The sequence below is a fragment of the Myodes glareolus genome, chromosome 3, assembly GCF_982192425.1.
Source record: "Myodes glareolus chromosome 3, mMyoGla1.1, whole genome shotgun sequence".
NCBI lineage: Eukaryota > Metazoa > Chordata > Mammalia > Rodentia > Cricetidae > Myodes > Myodes glareolus.
In genome coordinates this window covers 129,200,353-129,221,571 of record NC_142028.1, presented here as the reverse complement: position 1 = coordinate 129,221,571, position 21,219 = coordinate 129,200,353, and the positions used below count along the sequence as shown (strand labels likewise).

The 21,219-nt window shown below is 40.1% G+C and overlaps 1 protein-coding gene across 3 annotated transcripts in view; it reads left to right on the top strand.

The window, feature by feature from the left end:
- Positions 1–3,800: 3,800 nt before the first annotated feature.
- Positions 3,801–21,219, top strand: part of Kiaa1958 (KIAA1958 ortholog) — a 160,352-nt gene continuing 142,933 nt past the window's right edge. For all 3 annotated transcript variants that reach the window (XM_085686069.2, XM_085686071.2, XM_085686068.2), the window contains exon 1: positions 3,801–3,888. The gene's annotated coding sequence lies outside the window, so the exon portion shown is untranslated. The remainder of the gene's footprint in view (positions 3,889–21,219) is intronic.

The window sequence follows — 21,219 nt, the reverse complement described above, 5'->3', positions numbered from 1 at the left end:
CAATGCAAAGTATTCGTCTCTGTATCATATTACCCTTTAAATGAAAACAAACATTTATAAATTATCATTATGGGAATTTGGGTGTATTTTTCTCCATGCTGCTTCCTGTTGAAAGACCTGAATAAATCCAGACCCCCCCCCCAAGCAGGAAAAAATAGAGCCAAAAATCTAAACAGGGAGTTCCCCCTTTGTGATTATCATTGGTATTTTTGGAATACTCTGTTTCAGGAACTAGCTGATTATAATCTTGAGAATAATCTTGAGAAACAGGGAGTTGCCCCCTTGTGATCATCACTGGATTTTCGGAATTTTCTATGACGCCCTCCCTACCCATTTTGGATTACTGGGCTGTGGTTTCTTCCCTTAAAAACCCCTTCTCCCAGTTACTCGGGGTCGAAGTCCTCCCGTGCGTGGGTTATGAGTCTCGGCCCCATTGCACTGGTTCCTGTCCTGTCAATAAACCTCGTGTGATTGCAGCAAGGATGGTCTCTTGTGAGTTACGGTGGGGGGGGTGGGGGGGGTGTCATGTTATCCCAAGACTTGAGTGATAGTCTCCCCACACCGGGGGTCTTTCACTGTTATTTGTTGTTAAGGTTCACAGAGACTTTCAGGGCGGGGGGAGGGGGGGTGGTGGTGGTGGTCTTGTTCCATCAAATCACATTAGTCTGGAAGGAATCCACAGGTTCCAATCCTCTGTAGAAACAAAAGCAGAACAACTTTTCCAAAGTAACATATCCTTGGGCTCAAAGTTTTAAGTAAAGATATCTTTAAAATATGTATGTTGGCTTAGCATAGAAGCGCCCAGAATCAAATACCTCTCTGATGTCAAAAAATTAAAAAAAACTACAATAATATACATAATTCAGACCATACATTTCATCTTTATATCTCCTCCAGCCTGGCTACATTCTGCCCTGCTACAGGTCAAAACAGCTTTATTCATTAACCAATAAATAAGAGCAAAACTTATACAGAATGATATCCAACATCAATTAAGGATTTAAAATAGATTATGAGGTTTAAAATAGATTACAGCATAATTTGATAAGAACTTTTGCTTTGCTTATTACAAATTAAGAATTAACCTTTTAGATTCTAAATTGTCTGGCCATGAGGAAATATTAAAGGCCTCTCCTCCTCTGCTTAGTTAAACTTTGTTTACTTGCTCCCAGATCTGTGATCATTGAGTTTTATGATTATGACTTTTCTAGGATGTTTTTATTCATGTTGGAAAAACAGTCACGTATTAGATATTTTTGAAATGAAAATATAGATTGATGTAATCATTGTTGTAAGATATGAAAATAAACTCTGTTGTCCTGGAAAGAGATATACATATATTCTCTCTTGTACATTGCCTCCCAAGCACAGTGACAAACAATATATTCCTAGAGACTGAGAAAAAAGATTCAAATTGCTGTCTGGTGCAACTTCTTTTTATCACCTGCTACATCCACCCTTTTCAAGTCTTGATCTCTGCTGGAGCTGATCCCTGGCAATACATGCAGGCAAAATACACATGAAATACTTAAGAGAAATTATCAGCCTTAAACAGCTGTAGATTGTAAGGGATTGGTGAAAGCAGCCATGTAAGAGAGAACTGACTGATGTAGCAATGTAAGTTACCTGACAGGTCTGGGATGACCCCGGTTCCTTTGTTTATAATCTGTCATATTCTCTTCTCTCATTTACCTCAGAGGTAGGAATGCCTGAGATTTCCTATCATAGTTGTGAGGCCAAGATGTGAGTAGTACCTAAGAATGATAATGGTATGTTCTAAATAGACTTACTAGCATTGTAAGTGTTTTTGGAAACTGCTTAGTGAAGAAACAGGAGTTAAGAACATGACCTCTGGAGCTAGACTGCTTTGAATAAATCTGAGCTCCAACAAGGAACTATGTACTTAAGATTTCTTAGTTTCTCTGAGCTTTCATTTCTAAAAACTAAAACTATAGAACTGCAATATCATTTCTCAGTATGTACCTGAAAATGCAGGGCTGGAGAGATGGCTCAGTGGTTTGAATCACTAGCTGCTCTTCAGAGGACCTGCATTTGATTCTTAACACCCACGTGAAAGCTCATCAACATCTGTGACTCTAGACCCAGGGCACTTGACATCTTCTACTGGTCTCCAAGGGCGTCAGGCATACACGTGGTACAGAGACATACATGCAGGCAAAACACACATATACAAAAGCAATTAAAAAGTTTAATAAATTTTCCATAAAGTTAGTAGCACCAGCTTTAAAGTTCCTGGGACAAAATGAATTAACAACCCATTATGTGCTTGGCACAAACCTGAGCATCTGATAAGTGCTATGAAATTTTTTTTTTAATGTGCAGCCTTGCCTCAGTAGTGACATGTTATAGATGTTATCTCCTGACCCCTGTGTATCAGATCACCAGTCAGAGTTTTAGGTGTTACTAACAGCCCTATTCCTTAGGTGGGATGAGTGTGTACATGCAAAAAGTTACATTTCTTAGCTCAGAGAGATAGTTTGTTCTTGAGCCAATTATGAGTTGAACAACATGGACTCAAATAGTCCAAAAAGACATGCTTCACTGTGGAAAATCACATGAGTTTTTTGTTTTGTTTTTAACTACTACTTTACAGAACAAAGAAAGTCACAAAATCAAGGCATTTACCAAATGGCACAGACTACAGGTAGGTGAATTACAGCAAAGTGGGTCAAACTTACAGGTTTTAGATGCTGATGAGATTTAGAGGAAGCTAGTAGTCAGCTAACAATACATTTTATATTTTATCATTATTATTTATAGTCATTTTGCCTGCACATATGTCTGTGTACCATTTCTGTTATGTCTCTGCTGGGGCTAGATTAGAGCATTTGAGCTCCTGGAACTGGAGTTACAGACTGTTGTGAACCACTGTGTGGGTGCTAGGAATTAAAGTTGGGTGTTCTAGAAGAGTGTTCATAACCACAGTCATCTCTGCACCTCTGTTAAGAATACATTTTAAAAGTTTTTGTTAGGCATGAGGGCATTATGTTTGACACTTGGTTGGCAATAAATGGCTTCTTCCAAAGGAACGTAAAAAGCCCAAGGTAATTTAGCTCTGCTCTGCAATTTTAACTCTTCATAATCACGAAATTAATTTAGCTTTGTAGAATCTTTAAAACCGTGCAACCTCCTTTTTTCCCCTAAGAAGTGGATTTGCAGACGTGTGTGTGTGTGCGACGCGATGGTGCGTTAGGACACTACTGGGTGAGTATATCGTGGGTCGCAGGCCACCTGGCACACCTCTGAAAGCCAGCAGGTTTTGCTTACTACGAGTGTTTACGTTGAAATGCGTGGAGACCCGGACAACCGACCCGCACGGAAAGTGGCAGAGACCGCGGGTTCCGTACCTGTCCGAGCAGAAGGGACCGAGCTCGGCGGGCTCAAGGCTCCGCGTGTCCGTGACAGGAGGTTGGCCTTCGCCCCCTTAGGGCAGTGAGCGCCGCAGGTCGAGCGCCTTCCGCGGGCGTCGCTACACACTTCCTGTAGGTCCCGCCGCCCGCCGAGCGCTTCCGGTGCCGGCTGAAGCCGGGGTCCGAGCCCCCGCCCCGCCCCTCCTCGGCCCCTCCCCGCGCGGCCGCGGCCCCGCCCCCGCGCTCCAAGCCGGGCGCGCGGAGCCCGGGGCGCACGGAGCGGCGCGAGCCGGTGGCCGAGCCAGGCTGGCGCCCGCGCCCTCCACCGCACCATCGCCGCCACCCGCCGCGCAGCCCACGGGGTGCCCTTCCCGCTGCACCGGCTCCGGCACCCGGGCCTCCGGTCGTGGTGTTGTCGCCCTCCGCTCCGCCGTCCCGCCCCGTCCAGCCCTGGCCGCCCGGCTCCCGCAGGCCCCATCGCCCGCGTTCCTATGGACAGACGCACAGACACCTGCCGGTGGGTGAGAGCCCGCGCGGGGCTGGGGAGCAAGCGTGCGCCGGGCCTCTTTGTGTGTGGGCGGTCGCGCTGTGACCCGCAGAACCCTTCTTTTGTCTGCTGGGGCTAGCGAGGTGGGAGGGCGCTAGGGGCGGAGGAGTTTGCAGGCGCAGCACCCGGCGCGCGCTGGTTCGCGGCCCGCAGCGTCTCAGAGGGGCCGGTCCCTGCACCAGTGTCCTCCAGCAGGGCGGGAGGGCGGGAAGGAGGAGGGATGGTTTGCCCTGCTAGTTGCTGAGTCTGAGGCGCTTCGGGGCTCTGCCCGGCTTGCTTGGTTACCTTACCGGGAGGCACGGGGAGGTGCTTGTGGGGTGTATGAAGGAACGTGTGGCCCTTCGCTCCCTTATTTATTGTTTCTAACGGAGGAGGGCTTTCTCCCAAAGGTTCCCCCCAATCTGAGTCTGCGCACAGTGTTGTGTGTTTGTTATCAAATACATCAAGAAAGCTAGTCCTGGGGAGAGGAGGTTGGGTTGACCAGATCAAAACAAACAAAAAAAAAATGTGGTTTTCTTATAGCTATCTTTAATTTTAGTATTTAAAGGTCAGATAGTGATTTAAATTGGGGAAATTGAACATGACTGATTTTTTTAACTCTTGTATTTGTTTTGATTTTGAAGTTTTGGAGTAAAGTTTTTTGTTTGTTTTTTCTCATATTCGTTAGGATTAGCACCAATAGAATGAATAGTCTACCCATTACATAGTTTACTGGAGTGTCAGGTAGCGACTTTTACAGTAGGACTTGCATTAGAGAGTAAAACACAATGATAAGTCTTTCCATACAGGCTAAAACCTTTGTTTTCCGTTTTAAGATAGGAGACTTTAAACAGCGGATGAGAACATGATGTTAGAAGTGATCTTCCCACTTTACATTTTACATGATGCATTCATGTATTCCATGCATACAAACTAAGGGTTAGCTTGTTGTATATGTTGGATATAGTGTTTTGAAAGGTGTAAGGTCGTACTTCTAATTTTTCTTGTTTTGATTAGCTTGCTAACTTCGTGAACAGTTGCTGTGTCTTCATAGTCAAATAATAAACGTAGTTTGGTGAACATTCATAAAATTTGTTTCACAGACTGTTTTCTATGTAGGTATGGGGTTATGTCCTTATGTTAATTTATTTCTCACTTTTAGAAAATTATTTATTGTCTACTGTGTGAGAATTTGTATTGGGAGGTTTTTTTTGTTTTGTTTTGGGTTTTTTTGTTTGTTTTGTTTTGTTTTTAATAGTTTTGAGGAGTACTAAACAATGCTAGGTACAGCCATTTGGAGAAAGTGGGAACCTCCTTAAAAAAATACTAAATTTGAAGAAAAATACCATGGTGGGGAAACTACTTAAATTTCCATTAAGTTGTTAAAAAATCAAGAAAAAATACAATTCAATGCACTTTTATTTAAGTACTTTTTTATCATAAAAAGAGTTTAATATGCTTAAAATAGTGATTTTTGTGGGAGAAAAATTTACCCTAGATTCTTGGACCCAGTTACGTTAGATTGATGATGTTGCATACTGAATTTTTATACATTTGTACATACTTACTGTCTAGAAGCAGCTTCATCTACCATAGTTGCTCAGGTTTTATTTTGTCCTGCTGTTATTTTCTGTCTAGATCAGGTAAATGAATTTAACCTACACAAAGGCACAGAACTTAGTGTGTGGCTTCTAGTCCGCTCTGGCCTAAACCTCTCTTTCCTTTATGAGCAGCTTAAAGAGGAGTCTGTAATTGGGTCTGGTGTTATCACCAACAGGGAGTTCTAGAACACCATCAGAGTTGCAGCTCTTTGTCACTGGCTGAAATGCTGAAAAAGACAGCTAACACACTGATTTGCTTGTGTGTGTGTGTGTTTGTTGGATTGTCAGTGGTGGTGATAAGACTTAACAGAGCATCTCTGTGTAAATGGGAAACAGCAACAGTGCTTCTTTGTTGGTAGTGCTTTGGCAAAGCAGTAGTGCCTGCCGGTTTTCTTGGGTCAGCACTATAGTGTCTCTATCAGCTCTGGCTCAGAGATAACGCCTTGCTTTTTCATTTGCTTTTGATTGGTGTGTAGATGGTAGTAATTTTCTTTCTGTATAACTAATAATGGTGTGATCAGGAGCGTCCAGAGGGGCTTCTGTATTTTTATCTTCTTTTCCTTTTGGTCAGTTGCTGTTTAAGAGAGCCAATAAATTCATTTTTGTCCTGATGCTTCTTTTTTTTTTTAAGACCTTACAACGGATAAATACTCCTTGCAGATAATTTGAATTTATATAAATTAGCCTTTAAAATGAAGCTGATATTTAGCTGTTTTTTTTTCCCAAGCAACACTAAACTGTCCTTAGTTAAATCTGGGAGACTTTAAAGTCTACAGGCTTTTCCAGTACTTTCCCCATGTTCAATATTATCGTAATAAAGTAGAAAACTGGGAAGTACCAGATTTGCTCTTTCCAGACCTGTGACTTTTGGGCCTGTGGTGTGGACCTCCACCTACTCCCCTGTAGTTCTTTGTGGCCTGGTAGGGAAGCAAGCCTGAAGGAGAGGTGTGACAGAAACAACCCGAAGAGCGCAAGCCCATGCTGCTTGCCGAAAGGAGAAATTCATTCTTGGATTAATATCCTGGTACCAGATGTATGAGGCTGGCTCTGAAGAAGCTCTTCCTCTTAAATACTGTCAGAAATAGAGAAGCTGAAGATTGGAGAGAAGCCATTTATTTTGAACAGTTTATTTTATGACAGTTGTGTTTATAAAGAAACATGTTCATAATATTTATTTAAGAGATCTACATAGTTACTCAAAGACACCCCACAGGTTTCTTTCTTTTCCTTTTTTCTTTTCCCTTTAGGAAAGTTTCCACAGAGCTTAGCTCTTCTCTGACACTTCTTGAGTTTGCTTCTGATCAGCTGATTTATGTATGGACTTTGTTTACCACTATGATTGGAGAATTCTTTTTCTAGTCTGAAATTGCACTCTGTGCTCTGGTCGGTTTCCTAGGAAACAAATGCACTGCATAGATTCCGTAATGAGGGCTGTGGTTGGCTAGTGACTGTGTAAATTCTGTTGTTTGGTAAAGCTTAGTCTCAAATTCAAATAAAGGTCAAGATAGCAAAAGTACTGAAAATGCAAATTTGTGGATTTAAAATATTTTGTACCCAGCGCCAACAGCGTTTTAATAGGCTTATCTGGAGAAGGGCAAGTTCCCCAGCATTGTTCATTTGTTTTGCAAAGTCTTACACTTGAAGCAATTGGGGAGTTCTCTCAGTATTTCATACTGGTAATTGTGGGAGCCTTAGTGACAAAGGAGATGTATTCAGAAATGTGTTATCACGCTTGCAGACTGTGGAGAGAGTGAAGGCAAGTGTAGAGCTGCTAATGTTTTTATACCGAGAAGGAAGTAACGTGTATTTTAACACAATTGTGCATCTTCTTGTGAAATCGAACTTTAAAGATCTTAAAATTATTTGAGAAACTTCTTCCTCCTCATTCTCCTCTTTCTTCTCTTCTTTTTGCTTTTTGAGACAGGGTTTCACTGTGTAGCCCTAGCCATCCTAGAACTTGTTTTGTGGATCAGATTGACCTCGAACTCAGAGAACCTCTGCCTTCTAAATGCTGGAATTAAAGTAATGCACCATCACACCCAGCTGAAAAACTTCTTAAAGTTTTTAACATAAACTGATGTATTTATAATCTAGTTGTTTTCCCCTTCTGATCTGTTTGACTTTTGCCTCAGAACTGCAAGTTAGAGACCAACTTTCTTCTCTTCTGGAACTCTGTGGCTTTTGTGACTGTACATCCAGGATGAAAAGCAGTTCCCAGTGCACTGCTGGTAGGCAAAGGAAGGACAAGACGAAACTTATAGAGAACCAGAACTTCACTAAAACCACTGCAAATGCCTTTTTATTTGATGCTGGAAAATATTTTTTTGTTTGTTTGTGAATCATCAAGGATTCTTTTGTTAACTTAAACATTAAAGGAAAATACATGGCCAGGTGGTGGTGGCACAGCCTTTTAAATTCCGGCACTTAGGCAGAGGCAGGTGGATCTTTGTGAATTCAAGGGCAACCTGGTCTACAAAGGGAGTCCTAGGACAGTCAGGACTGTTACACAGAAAAATTGAACCCCTCCCCCCCAAAAAATACTTGTATCTGTTTGTAATCTCAGAGAATGATCTAAAGTTGTCTCCATTCCTCTTCCTTGCTAACAGTGTTTTTTTTTTTTTTTGATTATTCACTTGGATTTTGGTTAGCTTCAAAGGCATAAAACTTGTCTTGGCTAGATTCTCCTGTTGACTTTTCTCAAAGTTGACATGACTTGAATACTTCATTCCTTTTCTAATTGCAAAACTGTATCCCTTCAGTTTTTCTTATAGACATTGTTATAGCTTTTCAATTTTATCACTGCATTATTTAAAGCATAATCACTATCAAAACCTCTCTTTTCTATTGCAGGACTTGATATGTCTAAGTCACAGTTAAGGATGTTTGTGGATTGTATGACTGGCACATGGCCTCCCTCTCTACAGCTTCCCTAACAGCATCACACTGTGGGTGCCTTAAACAACAGGAGTTGTTATGTTCTGATAGTTCTTCAGTCTAGAAGGTTTCTGTGTGATTGTGTCCTACGGGGTCCCTTGGATTTGTTTTCCTTTGCCTGTCTGTGACCTAATCTTAATTTGTAAAGACATCGGTCATTTGAAAAATGATTATATGGATTAGACGACTATAAATATGACTTCATTTTACCTTAATTATTTCTTTTTAAGGTGTTAGCTCCAGAGATAAGTTACATTATAAGGTCCTGGCATTTAGGATTTAAAAGATAAATCTGAGGACACAATTTAGCCCAAAGCACAGCCTGCCTGTCTATCCATTCGGAGCCCTAACTGCATAAATACTTTATTATGTTTAGTGGCTTCATCTTTTATGTCTTTGTTTTTTTTACATTTCCCACAGGACTATTATTTTTTAATATTTTTTATTTTATATATATGATGTGTGCCTATATGATATGCACCACATGTGTGCAATGCTTATGAAAGCCAGAAAAAAAAAAGCCAGAGAGATAGTTCGGTCCCCTGAAACTGGGGTTAAAGACAGTTGTGAGCCTGCATGTGAGTGTTAGGAATTGAACACTGTGTAAGAGCAACAGGTACTCCTAACCACGGAGCCATCTCTCCAGGCTTTTTAAAGGAATGGGTGTGCATGTGTTTCTGTGAGTGTGGAAATGTGCGTGCACATGCATACGTTGTTTATATGTGTATATATTTGTGTGTATGTGAATGTATTCATTGATATGCATGTGAACATGTGGGTCCACTTGCACATTTGTACCTGTGGAGGCCAGAGACTGATATTTCCTGTCTTCCTCTGCTACTCTCCATCTTATCCTTAGTTTTTGACGACTTTCTCCACAAAGCCGGAGCTTATTGATTCAGTTTTGCTGGCAGACCACTGGCAGTTAGCTCCAAGTATCTGACTGTCTGCCTTGTCATTAGGATTGGGAATAAAGCTGTGCACCGCTGCAGCTGACTTTATACTAGGAATTTGAATTCATGTCTTCATATTTGCACTTTCTTTTCAGTCCCAGGAATGGATTTTGAGAGGGGTAAAAAGTTAGACAGAAAAGTATAAACTAGAAAGTGAAGGTAAACGTCAGCTGTTTTACTGGTACTACTTGTTTTTCTAACAAACTAGTACAGAGCATTCCCTTTATAAAACACAAAATTCAGAGACTGAGGTTTCTTACCTCAGTGGTGTAGAGTTTGACTGTAGGCCTTACATTTGAGTTGAATCATTGAGTGTGTGGCATAGTTCATGCTTTTAAGCAGATTTGAACAGAGGTATGGACAGTTGACCCAGGTAGCAGATGAAGTGGTATGGGAGGTCCTTCTGTATATGTGTTGCTTTTATTGGTTAATGAATAAAGAAGCTGCTTTCAGCCAATGGCTTAACAGAATATAGCCAGGCTGAAAGAGATATATATATAGAGAGAATAGGTGATGTCAAAGAGACACCATGGAGCTGCCAGCTGGAACCTAATCCGTAGGCCACGAACCTCATGTTAAAATATAATAGAAATGGGTAAACCAAAGATATAAAGAATTAGCAATACACTTAAGTGATTGGCCAAGCAGTGATTTAAATAATGTAGTTTCTGAGTGATTATTTTGTGGTCTGGGCAGCTGGGAACGAACAAGCAGCCTCCTACTACAGTGAAGTGTTTGGCTTTTTGTGTTAACTGCCAGAATTCCACACTGGGCCTCATTGCCTGGGGTTGTTAATTTTATCAAATTTCTTTGTGTTGTGACAGCAGTGTTCTCTTCTAGTTGTGTATTTCCAGCGTCCAAGTTGTATTCCACGGAATCATTTGTGTCCCTTCCTTTCCCATCCTTCTCTTGTACATGGGTCCTATGGGTCAGGACTGGTGACTAGCAGGAGCCCTGTGACGATCTAAGCTGTGGATTGGGTCTTTATAATCTATTGATGATTTGTCACCAAGTACTAGACACCATAAGGAACAAGCAACATGTCAACTCCCTGCTATTCAAGAAAATAGGTAAAGGCTTTATTTTGTTTACACTTTTTATATTCATTTTGTTAGTGGTTTAAATTAGGAAATTCTGGAATACCAGAGAATTGTGTGACCAAATTCATTGGAAGTGTGAATTTTGTGACTTTCTTTTGATGGTCTGTTGGTACTAAGTGCTGCTTTCTAGGCAGTTATGCACCATTCTGCAGTTCATAGTTGATCATCTAATTTAAACAGGAATTTCAGGGCAGCTCTTTATCATCAGTCCCAGCTTCTGTACATAATCAAGTTCCTAGATTCATTAGTTATGGTTTCCAGGATTCTCTTAGTTCTGCCTTTTCTTCCCATACAAATAGGTATACTGCCCTCTCACTTTTATAATTGGTCTTAAGACTACAGTTAAATATGTCCAGGGGCAGAAGGTGTAGCTCAGCAGTACAAGATGCACTTAAAACATGCACAAGGCTCTGGGTTCCATTCTTAGCGTGCATTCACACACTGTATTTGTATTTTTTCATGTGTAACACACACCCTTATAGTTGAAAGTTCCTCATGTGAAAAATATTTCTTGCTTTTCATATGTAAAACTGTTTATGACTTTTATACTTCAAAGGTAGTTTGCCTGAATAGAAATTTGCTCAAATTATCTCTAAAAATGTTACTTTACCATAGAGATTGGCAAACTTTTCCTGTGGAAGATCAGATAGTAATTATTTTAGTTTTTTTGGGTCATAATTCTGTACTATAGTTATCAACTGAGCAACTACATCGCAGAAGCAGCTATGGGAATATGTTAACAAACTAGCATGATATCTGCTTTATTTTGAAGCACAATTAATAAAACCTTAAAGACAGATATTGGGGTTTAACCTGAGGTCAGAAAACGAAAATAGCCAGCCACTGGCTCTTACCTCTACCTCAGTCCAAAATGGCTATCCTGCCTCCAGGAATCTCAGAATAAGATTGCGCATGAGAACTGTCCCCTCTTGTTTTATAATCCTCTCTAGGGCTGGGATTAAAGGCATGCACCACCCAGTTTTTATGGCAACTAGTGTGGCTACAGGGATTAAAGGTGTGTGTAAGACTGACAGTGTGGTTCTTTTACTCTCTAATCTTCAGGCAAGTTTTATTTCTTAAAATACAAATGAAATGCCACTACTCTATTGTAAAGTTTGTTTAGTAAAACCAGTTATGAATTGCAGTTGGCCACAAGTCCTATTTTACAGAATCTTACTCCATTGTATTCAGGTTAAATGGACTCTTGTTGGATGAGGACTGGGAATTGAGCCCAGTGCCACATGTGTACCATGTGGGCAGTGTGCCATGAAATTGTATCTCCAGTTTAGATTTTCTTACAGCCCCCCCCCCAGATACTCACAGGACCTTTTTTCCACCCTGAAAAGGCAATATTTTTACTGTAATGTGCCAGAGTACTACCTGTTCTTTGTTAATTTTCCCAGAGATATACAACATATTTTATATTGGCTCAAATATTTTAATCTGTTATAACATCCAGTATTAAATGTATTTTATTTTATGGGTTCCTGTGATATGTGCTAGATCATCCTTGCTTAAACTATATATTTTTCCATTTTTTTGTGGAAAATTTTTTGTTGTTGTTGTTTGTTTCTCCAAACAGGGTGTCATTATGCAGCCAAAGTTAGCCTGAAACTTTCTGTGTACACCAAACTGGCCTCCATCTGACAGATCTACTGGACAGTGATTGAAGAGAGTATGCCAATATACCTGGCCAATACTATTCTTTAAGATCATAGTCTTTATATTTGCTTACTTGTAAAAAAATGCATTTAAAATTTTTGTGTCAAGTATCCCTTCACATGTAAAGGTCAGAGAACAGCTTTCTAGGGTAGGCTCTTTCCCTACCTAGTGGGAATTGACTTGCCACTAGTCAATGGCAGGTGGGATTGACTTGCCACCTGGCCAGCCCGTTACTTTTTCTTCTAAAAATATTTATCTATTTGTTTATTTTCTGGTGTGTGTGTGTGTGTGTGTGTGAGAGAGAGAGAGAGAGACAGATAGACAAACAGACAGACAGACTGACAGACATATGTGACAGGTGTCCACCAAAGCCCAAGGAGCGCTTTTGCTCCCTGGAGTTGCAGTTGTAGGTGGTTGTAAGCAGACTGGCATAGGTGCTGGGTTCTGAACTCCAGAAGAGCAAGGACTTTTAACTGCTATGCCATCTCTCTAGTCCCCTGCTTTACTTTAAAAACAGATAGATTATTCCTGAATGATGCGTGTATGGGTGTGTGGTACAGTGTGCATATTGAGATCGGAAGACAACTTTGCCAAGTCTGTGTTTTCCTTACCTCCATGAGCCATGTCACCAGCCTGTGTGCTTTACTCTTGTGTCCCATCACTGCTGGATGCTGGAATAGCATGTGTGTTCCGCCATGCCTGGCTGTTCCCCCCTCCTTAGTCTCCTCACTGGTCTTTCTGTTGCGTCCATCTATTTATCAAGCCCTAGTAGTGTTCCTTTAAGTGGTTCTGGTCTTTGTCCCCTTTTTTCTTAGTCTATCCTGAGTGCTATTATTTTTCTTTGTGCATACTTTTGTCAACTAGCCAGTGTAAGTTTTTAGCTTTTCGTTTTCTGTCTCTGTATTCCCTATCCCAGCTTTTCTTTTCTTTCTTTCTATGTGTCTTTCTGGTCTTGTATAGACAGGCAGTTCTTGAACTCACCGTATAATCAAGGGTGGCTTGAACAACTCCTGCTTCCCATGGCTGCGAGTGCAGACATTGACACACTGTGCTACAGTACATCTGCTTCCCATGGCTGCGAGTGCAGACATTGACACACTGTGCTACAGTACATCTGCTTCCCATGGCTGCGAGTGCAGACATTGACACACTGTGCTACAGTACATCTGCTTTATGCCACGTTTTGTGGTCTGCCTTTATTGGTTTCATTATTTGGTTCTTGTTCATTATCTTTATAGTACCTTTCATGGGACACCTTGGTTCTTTTTTCACGTTTATATTTAAATAAGATGGTTATGCCTATATTTTAGGAGGAACTTGTTGTGCTAGGGGTAGGAAGTTGTCCTGGTGGGTCCAAGATTTTTCTCCTTTATTCCTTTTGTAAAGTATTTTAAAATATGGCCACTCCAAAATCAAAGTTAAGAACACTAATTACAATGAAAATTAGTAAGTGTTGTGAGAACATACAGCAACTTAAATTCTGCATTGCTATGGGAATTATACATTGGTATGAGAATGTAAATTGTAGTGAACAAATTGGAAAGCTGTTTGGCCATATCTGCTTAAACTAAACACATGACTACCTTATGGTTTAGCAATTCCACTTGGAGATGCATACCACCAAAATAAATGTACTAGAATGAATGTTCATAGCACTATTTATAATATACCCAAATGGAACTCTTCATGATGACCATTACTCCAGTATATGATAGATGCTACTAGTTAGACTGCTACATTGATATACCCAAATAAATCACATCTCCTAGTGCTGATACCTTTGTCTACTTCCCTAGTGGTCTGCTTTGTTGAACTGTATATTAGCAGACTTTACTGCTACTGCAGCTTCATAAATGCATAGCCATTGAGGAGAATGATGCCCTAAGACTATATAGCCAGAGTCCACAGCAAGAGGCTTCATTGTGTGTCTGTGTGTCTATCTGCCTATCTGTATGCTGCTGTTTGTGTCTGTCTGACTGTGTGTCAGTGTCTATGTGGCTACCCAGATGAAGTATAAAAAGAGAGAAGAAAATAGGGGTTCCTCAAATGCGATGAATGTTCCGTAATCTGACTGTAGGCTCTGTTTTAAAACATTGTGAAGTAGTAGCAAGATATTTACTTATTTTTTTCTGTTCTTTCCTGACTGTATGTCATGTTTGGATACAAAGGGAAGTAAACGCAGCCTTTTGGGTATTCTCAGATGTTGGCCTTTCGTGGGTACATCTCCCTTGTCTCACTCAAGTCCTCTCGGTGCTCACTGGTGTGGGAGGTCTTTCCGTCTATGTGTTGCTTTCATTGGTTAATGAATACAGAAACTGCCTTGGCCTGTTGATAGGGTAGGCAGGAAAAACTAAACAGCATGCTGGGAGGAAGAAGGCAGAGTCAAAGAGAAGCCATGGAGCCACCAGACATAGACACTGGGAATTTTACCCAGTAAGCCACTGCCACATGGCAATACACAGATTAATAGAAACGGGTTAAACTGCCTTGGCCTGTTGATAGGGCAGAACTTAGGTAGGCGAAGAAAACTAAACAGCATGTTGGGAGGAAGAAGGCAGAGTCAGGGAGAAGCCATGGATCCTCTACCTGAGACAGACACCGGTTAGAATCTTTGCCAGTAAGCCACTGCCACGTGGTGATATACAAATTAATAGAAATGGGTTAAGTTAATATAAGAGTTAGCCAATAAGAAGCTAGAGCTAATGGGTCAAGCAGTGTTTTAATTAATGCAATTTCTGTGTGATTATTTTAATTCTGGGCAGCCGGGACAAACAAGCGGCCTTCCTATTACAGCTCACAGCTTCCTTCATAGGGTCTCTTAAGTCAGTGTTATGGCTGGAACATGAGGTATCTATCTCCCTTAGGCTGGTGTGTTTAGTGTTTGGTTCTCAGCTGATGTACCATTTTGAAGTTGTGGGAACTGTTGGGGAGAGGCCAGCTGGAGGCAGTGAATCACTGGCAGTGTACTCTTGCTCTGACCTCCTGGGTTTCTTCTTCCTGCTGCTGTACTGTGAGCTGCTCTGCTCTGCCACCACCTGAACACACACCCTGACCCTGTGAGCTACAATAAATGCTGCCTCCTTAAGTTGTTTCTCTCAGATCAGGACAGCAACAAAACTAGTGCCATAAACTTTTTGTTTTTGTTTTGTTTTGTTTTGTGATGGTGGGGAAGCTGAGCAACTTTATTGGCTGTTCTCAAAGGCAGTTTCACTTATGTAGTGGTTTGTCTCATTAAGGGTAGATTTCAGAAATTTCTTGTTTCAGGTCTTTTAAAATTAGCATAACTTATCACCCTCTTCTGACCTACCTAGATGATTGGTTTTTCTAGTTTATCTAGTTACAGCATTAAACCAATGCATATTTACTGTACAGAGTCTAATTTTTTTTTTGTAATGACCAGTTTGTTAATGTTTACAGAGTAGTTTTGGCTTAGAAATTCACTTTATCCAGATGTTCAGCAAACTAGATGCTAAACAGAAGTAGATTTCTTGAATAATGAAAATTTACATTGTGGGGAAAGTTTACTATTTTAACTCTTGTGAAAGTATCCTCAGTAAGTTCAAGCAAAAGCAGTTGTATCTTTATTTGCTCTTGGAAAAGTGAATTAACAAACAGAGACATTTAAAATTTCCTTTTCTTACTCTGGCAGTTGTTTTAAGTTTTTTACCTTTGAAGTTTTGTATCTTTAGCCCTGTTTTCTGCCACTGGTTCCAGGATCAATAAGCTTTGCTGACAAGTCCATTAAATTTCCTGATTTACCCAAGTCTTATTTGCATAGTGTTTGAAGAGATACCTGTGAAATGTTAGCTAGAGGTATCCCTGTGCTTCCTGCAGAGCAGCCTCAAAGGTAAGCATCTGATGGCTTAGTCCTGGGAGCATTTTCCCTCTTGAACATAGTCAGGGAAAGAAGTGTAGTCTTATAAATAGCATTCAGCCTATGAATATATTGTACTTGTGAACACATTTGATATATGAATGTTTGATTTGTATATATTTAAGTTGCTTTTTAGCCAACTGGCTATGCTCTTTCTGGCAGTCAAAAGTCTTACCATGAAGTTTGTTTTCTATATATACTTCTTTAATGATGTACACATTGGTATAAAACCTCTCCCTTTCTTTAAGGAATTAATTTTCCTGTCGAAAATTAGGTTTAAAGCCAGACGTGGTAGCACATTTCTGTAATGCCAACACCTGGGACAATGATGCAGGATGATTTCTAGGTGGAGGCCAGCTTAGGGGCTGCATAAGGAGATCCTACCTAAAAAAAAAAAAAAAATTACCCTATTGCTGAGCCAATTCCCCAGCCCATACCTGTTTTCTTAAGAGCACACTATGTAGGCAGTGTTTCTGTGTGTCTTGGCAGCCACTCCCAAATAGTCATTCAGAAACTTATTATTAATTATAAATTAACCCATATTTTTTATATATACTCTGCCACATGGAGGTACCTTCTTTCAACAGGCACATTCATAGTGCTTCTCTTTGTGTCTCGCATGACTCCTGAGGCTCTACCGTTCTCCTTCCCAGCACCCTCTGTGTCTTGCTGTCCTGCCTATACCTCCTGGCCAGTCAGCTCTTTTATTAAACCAATCAGAAGACGCCTCGGTAAAAACGTGCTGTAGGAAGACCTGCAGCTTGGGATTACCCAACTACTGGGATGTGGCCTCTTGTACTATATACAGCAGACCCAGAATCTGCATTTGGCTCTTTTTTCCTTCTTCCTTTTGGCCGGCTGCTTGTTTGGATTGCAGGATTCAACCTGTCAAGCAGAGGATTCTGATTTGTGAGTTTACCCCTAAATAAATATCTATTTCTCATTTCTGAGGTAGTGTGGAATTTCTTTCAAGCATTCATTCATCACTTGGTTCGTTCCACATTTGGTGCCCACGTGGTTTTAAATGCCACACCCACCAGGTGTATGGCTTGGCCCTTCCACAGCCCTGACAGGCTTGCTTTTGCCTAAGCGGTTTTTTGTAGAATCACAATGGAGTTTGCTGCATGTGGTGACTTGGAAATTTCCCAGGTGCAGGTATGCAGGACCGCTGCATCCCCTGGGGCGGGAGGGGATTCCTTGCTGTGTGGTGGCTTGTGCAGCTTCCGGGTTTCTGTTTCCTACCCCTGGATTCTGGGTTTCTTACTCCATGTATAGAATTGATTTAGTTGCTTTTAATTTGTCAAGCAACACATATTTCTCAGTATTTAACCAGTACCAGGGCAGAAACTAAAGCAGCGCAGGACCAATCTCAGTCGCAGGTAGCATTGTTTCCAGTCACAACTCTGCAAACACGCTGTCTGCTGGGCAATAAAGATTGCTGTTGACCAGATTGCTTAACAGGTAATATGGCAGATTTCGTTACCAGTGCAATCTTTCGTACCTTTTTTGCTAATATTATGGATGGTATTATGCGAGGCTTATATGACTATGGGGATACCTCAATTTATTGGTTACTAGGTTTTAGTTTTCTTTTCCATATTCTATCATTAAGTAAGAATATGTCACTCTTAGAAATGATACAATATTTATAAACTAATAATAAACAGCGAGCTGACAGGATTAGTGCCATTAAAAATCAGAGGTTTTCTAAACAAGTTAATACTATGACAGACAGAATTGAGTCCATATCTAAGTGTACTAGGAAATTATCTGAAAGAATTCATACTTTTGAATTTGACAGTCAAAGTTGTTGAAAAGTTATGATAAATTAACAGAAAAAAATTATCTCCAAGATGGTAATTTACACAATATTAAAGGAGGAGATGTCTTTAAAGGAGAAAATTCAAACCTTGGAATCACATGCAGAATGAGGACCAGAGAATAAATGCCTCCTTGAAGTCACTAGACTTTATACAGGCCCAGGAGATTCAGGCATTACAAAAGGCAAAAATAAAAAGATTTGAAATAATTGAGGAAATTATTGGAGCTGATGAACAGGGAAAGAAGGTACAAGAACAGGATACAATATCATCAGTGGCTGTCAGGAATGACTTACCCAGGGTTTTTGCATCATACCCTGTACTTTACTCTGGCAAAGCATCAGCTTCTAAGGGCTCAAAAGGAGCCAAAGAAAGTACATGAATACCTACCTATAGGAATGAATGATCTAAAAGAAGTTAAGCAAGCTGTTGTAACTTATGGTTTGCATTCTGCATTTGTTAAGGAGAGGATAAAGACTTGGGGCTCTAATGTCAGGGCAATTTCCTATGACTTTTTCCACTTAGTTTCAGCAGTCCTGGATGACGGACCTTCCTTGATGTTTAGAATTTATTTCAGAGAAGAGTCCAAAAATAGGAAAAACAGGAAAAAGCAAAAGCCTTGAGGTTTCCCAAGATCAAATTCTTGATGAAGACCTTTATGCTGACCACAGGTCCAAGCTTTTTACAATGAAGAAATCTTGTCCCTTTGCTGCAAAGCAGCCTTACATCAGACAGAATTCAAGAACAGGAAAAAGAAATGAATCATATACCAGGGTTAGACAGGGACAGAGAGAACCCATTACTGACTTTTTACAAAGATTAAGTAAGTCTGTAAAATAAAAATAACAGACCCAGATGTTAGACGTATAATTTTTGAATCTCTAGTTTTTGAAAATACAAACTTAGAATGCAAATAGATAATTGGGCCTTTAAAGGTTAGATCAGCACCTATGGAGGAATGGATTCTGCATACAATGAGTATTGAGACATTTGACTATAATGCTTAATCTTGGGTTAGAGAAGCAGTTTCCAAAGTAATGAGGAAACATCAAACTACCAAATGTTTTAATTGTGGTAGAATAGGACATCTGATAAGGGATTATAGACAAGAAATTTCTAGGAATGACAAAAGTAGGGGACCCTGGCCTTTAGCTATATGTCGAAGGTGTGGAAAAGGCTGACATTGGACCAATAAATGCAGGTCAACAACAGACAGACAAGGCAGCCCGATACCCTTGAAAAACTCCTTGAGGGGCCTCTTGCAGGCCCCCAAGTTGAAAGTGGCCCAGGTGTACCCAGTAACTGTGGAGAACATGTCTCACCAGGAAAATTTAAAAATCCAGAGCATTCTGTAAAAGACCATACTATTCTAAATGATGGTATAAACATGGAAGATGAGTCAAAAATTCAAATAGAAAATAAGAATTGTATATTTTGGCAAACTTCTATAAATGATCAGAGACTAAAGCTAAGATTGTGTATAAATGGAATGCGATTGCTGACTTGATAGACACAGGAGCAGATGTGAGTATCATCACTCCAGAATCTTTGCATCCAAATTGGCCTCTTCAAGAGGCAGATGTTCAATTACTAGGAATTGGAACCATATCTCAAGTTAAACAAAGCACGAGATGGGTTGCTGTATTGGGCCAGAAGGTGAAAGAGGGAAGCTGAGGCCATATGCAGCTAATATTGTAATAAATTTATGGAGCCATGACCTGCTGCATCAATAGAATACCCAGATTAATATTCCTACAGTTCCAGGAACTCATATTTCTGGGAAAGATATAATAAGTTATTATGAACAAAGATCACCAGCCATTTAGGCTGTACAAGAACATAAAGCAAATAGCAAACCTTTAGAGGCACCAACAGCCCTATCTTTAAAATGGTTAACTGAGAAGCCAATATGGGTTTAGCAGTGGCCTCTGGCTGAAGGTAAGTTGCAGGCTTTAGAACAAATGGTACGAGAGCAACTAGATGCTCACCATATTGAAGAATCAACCAACCCTTGGAATTCTCTATTTGTTGTAAAAAGGAAACCTGGTGAATGGAGAATGGTGACAGATCTTAGAGCTGTCAATAAGGTTATTCAACCTATGGGCCCTCTACAATCTGGAATTCCTCTGCCCTCCCTATTACCAAAAGGATGGCCTCTTATGGTTATTGGTTTGAATGATTGTTTTTTCACTATACCTTTACAAGAAAAGGATAGAGAAGAATTTGCCTTCACAGTGCCAACTTACAATAATTCTCAGCCTAATAGGATATACCAGTGGACTGTCCTCCCACAGGGAATGGTCAGTAGCCCCAGCCTGTGTCAATACTTTTTAAGTCAGCCATTAGAAATAATAGGTAAGCAGTTTCCTAAGTCTACAATTTACCATTACATGGATGACATTTTGCTATCTGATTCAAACACAGAAACTTTAGAAAGAATGTTTGAAGAAGTAAAGGAAGTTTTACCAAAATGGGGATTGCAAATTGCTCCTGAAAAATGCAGAGAGGAGATTTTGTCAATTACCTAGGTTATAAAATAGGTTTACAGAAAATTAGGACACAAAAGACACAAATTAAGAGAGATCTATTGTGGATTCTTAATGACTTTCAAAAATTATTAGGAGACATTTCCAGTCTACGACCAGCTGTTGGCATAAAACCTGATCTAATAATTCATTTAAACAAAAACTTAGATGGTGATAAAGATTTTAATAGTCCCAGAGAATTAACAGCTGGTGCAGAAAAGGAACTGATGATGGTTGAGGAAAAATTACAGGAGGCACATGTGGATGGGGTGAATCCAAATCTTAGTTATATTCTAGTCATATTGCCTTCCAGAATTTCTCCTACAGGAATTTTAATGCAGAGGGAAGATATTATTTTAGAATATCTTCTTTTTACTACACAAACCAAGTAAAAAAATAAAAACTTATGTGAGAATATTCTCTGAATTAATTATAAGAGGTAAATATATAAAGCTAGTTTTGGAGTTGGACACTGGCTCTGTCATTCTAATTCCGAGCATGTTGTTAAAAGAAAAGCCCAGAGTTTCAGTCTCATGTCAGGAGCTATGGTATGGGACAGAAAGAAAAAAGAATTTAAAACATTTTTTACTTTTCTTCATATTTCTTTTTGTCTCTATCATACCTTTCATTGAATATATATGTCTGTATATATCTATATAAATATTGCTTACATTTTCCACAATGAACAATAAATTTTCCTGCAGTAATTTTTGAAGTTTCCAGGAAGAAGATGGGTCTCCACAACAACAACTCTACCTGGTAGATATGATGTCATGATGCTGATAGCACTACTACAAGACCTGTTTTGGGAACCAGCTGCTCAAGGTGGTTTCAACTTGGTTAAATGAAATGG